The sequence below is a fragment of the Microtus ochrogaster genome, chromosome 8 (genome assembly GCF_000317375.1).
Source record: "Microtus ochrogaster isolate Prairie Vole_2 chromosome 8, MicOch1.0, whole genome shotgun sequence".
In the NCBI taxonomy this organism is placed as follows: domain Eukaryota; kingdom Metazoa; phylum Chordata; class Mammalia; order Rodentia; family Cricetidae; genus Microtus; species Microtus ochrogaster.
Genome location: NC_022015.1, coordinates 21,020,594 through 21,024,942, shown reverse-complemented (window position 1 = coordinate 21,024,942; position 4,349 = coordinate 21,020,594).

Genomic DNA, 4,349 nt, shown 5'->3' with positions numbered 1-4,349 from the left:
TCTCTCCAGCATCTGCCCCTCAAAGGGCTAGTCCCTGGATTCTCCCAGGGGAAGGATTAATGGTTACCTCAGGAGCACTGAGCCGACAAGTCCCCCAGGTCTCAACCTCCTCCCCAGGTTTATTTAGCTGAATCAGGTTCTATCAAGGCCGAAGGCTGGTCCTGGGGCGCTGGACCCTTCTGAGTTCAGGAGCACATCTCTCTGGGTTTAGGCTGCATCCTATCCCCAGTGTTCCAGACAAGTCACTTTCTGCGTTCTCTGAAAATATACCCTCTAGCTTCAATGTAGGGAGCCTGGCTTAGCCAGCCTCTAGGTTCTAATCCAATGCTGGCAGGGTTGCTGCTCTGCCCAGAAGTCCTCCATAGCTCCCCATGACAGTCAGAAGGGAGTACATACTCCCCAGACTCACTGCCCAGGCTTGCTGGACCCTGACATCTGCCACACAAAACCTAGAATAAAATCACATTGCTCTTACCGCTCCCCTGCACTTCTCAACCCAAATATTTTCTAGTTTCTTTATGATCTACCCCAGGAATTTTTTTTAAATTTTACTTTAAAAAAAATTTTTGTGCAATACATTTTGGACATGTTCATTTCCCTTCCACAGCTCTTCACAGATCCCCCTCTCCTGAATCAATTTCATATTCTTTTCTCTCTCAAAGAAAGGAAGAAAGGGAGGAACAAAGAAAGGAAGGGAGGAAGGGAGGGAGGGAGGAAGGGAGGAAAAGAAGGAAGGAAGGAAGGAAGGAAGGAAGGAAGGAAGGAAGGAAGGAAGGAAGGAAGGAAGGAAGGAAAGGAAGGAAGGGAAAGAAGGAAAGCAAGGAAGGAAGGAAGAGAAAAGCCAAAAACAAAACAGAAAAGGAAAAGAAAACATGGAGGCTGTTTGGTGTTGACCAGCTACTCCTGAGCATGAGGCCTGCCCTGGGGTGTAGTTAATGTTCTCAGTGTCTCTCCATTGAGAAAACCGATTTCCCTCTCCCAGTAGCTATCAATAGCAAATCGCTTCTTGGTGCCCACCCCCTGCTCTGTGCTGGGATTCTGTCTAGTTTGAACTTGTGCCTGTAGTAATAAGAGCAGCGGGGCTGCGTCCCCAGCACCCCAGCCACCTGGCTAGCTTATGCCCCGAAATAATTACACGGACACTGTATTCTTTTAATCACTGCTTGGCCCATTTCTATCTAGCCTCTTTTAGGCTAACTCTCGCACCTGGACTAGCCCATCTCTAATAATCTGCTGTAGCCCACAAGGTGGCTTACCAGGGAGATTCTAGCCTACGTCCATCCTGGGTCGGAGCTTCATCGCGTGTGTCTCAGAGAGCAGAGCTATGCCCGCGTCCGCCCAGGAGCCAGGAGCGTGGCATCTCTGCTCCAGACAGCAGAGCTGTCGAGTCTCTGAGCTCACTTCCTCTTCCTCCCAGCATTCTATTCTGTTTACTCCTCCCACCTATGTTTTAAGCTATGAGGCCAAGCAGTTTCTTTATTTAATTAACCAATGACCTTCCTCCATCATGTGCCAGTCTTACACATGCTGCCACAGTCTGTGAGTTCAGATCCACAGCAGCCCTCTCGTGTCTGGAAAACTCTGCTTCCTTGGAGTTAACCTCCACCTCTGGCTCTTAGAGTCTGTCCGTCTCCTCTTCTGTAGAGATCCCTGAACCTTGAGAGAAGGGTGCGATGCAAACATCCCATTTAAGGCTGAGTGCTCCAAAGCCTCTCGCTCTTAGCATGTCCAGGTGGGTCTCTGTGTTAATGATCCGATGAGGTTTCAATGATGCATTGATTGATGGATACAGTAGTATGTCATTAAGAATCATTATATAGCTGCATGCACTTAGCAGGATAATTGTACTATGTTGTCCCCTAGGGCCCATGCCCTATCTAGTCTCAGGTTTTTGGCCACTTTAGCAGTGTTGGGTATGGGTTCCATCTCACAGAGTAGACCTGAAATACAACCAAAAAGTGGTTAGTTACTCTCAGAATGTGTGTGCACCGACGAGTATCTTTTGGAGTCTCTGTTGGAAGCTGCAGGGTTTGTAGCTGGGTGAGACTGAGGACTACTTTTCTCCTCTGGTAGTGCATATAGCACTTTTCAGCACTGTGGTCGCTAGTCAGTAGGGTGAGGCTTCTAGTTGGACACCTTCTTGATTTCTTTATGTTCAATGACATTAAGTACCGTCTCCAGCAATGGTCTTACCATCAGGCTATGGAGCATAACCAGTAGCCTTGGCAATGTTTGGGGTTCCATCTGACCCCTCTGGCCATTGGCTTCATCAGATGGTAACCCGTTCTTGGTACAGTAGCTGTGATATCCAGTTGGGACATTGTCTCCCTCATTATATGGCAACTCTGTGGAAATTCCATTAGTGTGCATTGCATTTTAGGAAGCTTCTAAGTAGTAGTAGGTTTCCACGTGGTTCTTCTTTTATTTCTTTTTTAATTGAAAATAGATTTTTCATATTATATATACTGATTATAGTTTCCCTTCCCCAACCCCTCCCAGATCCTTCCCACCTCTCTACCCACAAGCTCACACCTTTTTTTTCTCCCTCTCATTAGAAAACAGTTAGCTAAAAGATAAATAAAATAAAAACAAATAGAAATTAAGAGAAAAAAGTCAAATAAAAAACATAAGAAACACATACAGATGCAGAGACACACATATTTGCACACACAAAAATCCCACAAAACACAAAATAGGAAAAATCCTAGACTAAGCATTATGAGAGACAAAAATACCTTCCAAGATACCCTTGAGTTTGTGTTGACCATCTACTGCTGGGCATAGGGCCTACACATAAGCGTGGTTTCTATACCCACTGAGATTCTACTAGAGAAAACTAATTTTTCCTTTGCAAGCAAATATAGTTTCTGAGTTAGGGATGGAGGCTCATGCCCACGCCCCCTCTAGGTGCTGGATCCATACAGCTTAGACCTGGGCAGGCCCTGCGCATGCTGCCACAGTCTCTGAGTTCATGTGTGCATCAGTCCTGTTGTGCCCAGAAGGCCTTGTTTCATTGCTGTCTTTCATCCCCTCTGACTCTCACACTCTTTCCTCTTCCTCCTGTGCAAAGTTCTCTGAGCCCTGAGGGGGAGGAATTTGATGGAGACGTCCCGTTTAGGGTTGAACACTTCAAGGTCCCTGTCTTGGTGTCTGAGTGTGTCTCTCTATCTCTGCACATTGCCCAGATGTGGGCAGATGTGGGTCCCTGTCTTAGCTCCTATCTACAGCAGGAGGAAGCTACTCCAATGATCCACAGAGCTTTCAAAAGCCCATTAGTGTCAGCTGTCCCTCCTCACTTTCCCTCCTCTACCCCGTGTCCCCATTTAACCCTCCTATTTAATTTTCTCCTTGTCCCTTTATAACACTATATTTTGTTTCCCCTGCCTTGGAAAATCCCCTCTCCTCCGTGGTCACTTAGTAGCTACCTAACCTCTGTGGATACTATGAATGAAACACAAATATCTCATTTTCCTATCCTTCCATCAGTTTATAGACATCTATACACACACACATACAGAGACAGACACACACACAGAGACACATATACACACAAGCATAAAAACACAAAACAGGAAATCATAATACACAAACAAAAGACCAGAAGGTAAAACAAAAAAGCCCAAACAAAGCAATATGGAGCAAAAAAAAATCTCCAAAAAATACCACTGAGTTCATTTTATGTTGGCCATCTACTGCTGGGCATGTTTGTATAGCCAGTGAGATTCCACTGGAGAAGACACATTTCTCCCTTTGCAAGTGGCTCTCAGTTGAAGATGGGCTTCTGGCTAGGGAAGGGAGCTCCTGTCCATTTCCCCTCTCAGCACTGGCACTCCATCTGGCTTGGACCTGCGCAAGCCCTGTGCATGCTACCACAGTCTCTGTGAGCTCATATTTGACTCACACCTGGAGATACCATTTACTTGATGCCTTTCATCCCCTCTGGCTCTTACAATAGTTTTGCCTTCTCTTCTGCATAGTTTCCTGAGCCCTGAGGGGAGGAAATTGGTGGAAACAGGCCATTAAGGACTGACTGTTCCAACGTATCTCGCTCTCTGCACATTGTCCAATCACGGGTCTCTGTATTAGTTCCCACATCCTGCAGGAAGAAGTTCCTCAGCCAGGCAGTGGTGGCGCACGCCTTTAATCCCAGCACTTGCGAGGCAGAGGCAGGCAGATCTCTGTAATCAGCCTGATCTACAGAGCTAGTCCCGGGACAGCTAGGGTTGTTACACACAGAAACCCTGTCAAAAAGAAGGAGGAGGAGGAAAAGGAGGAGGAGAAAGGAAGAGGAGGAGGAGGAAGAGGAGGAGGAGGAAGAGGAGGAAGAGGAGGAGGAGGAGGAGGAGGAG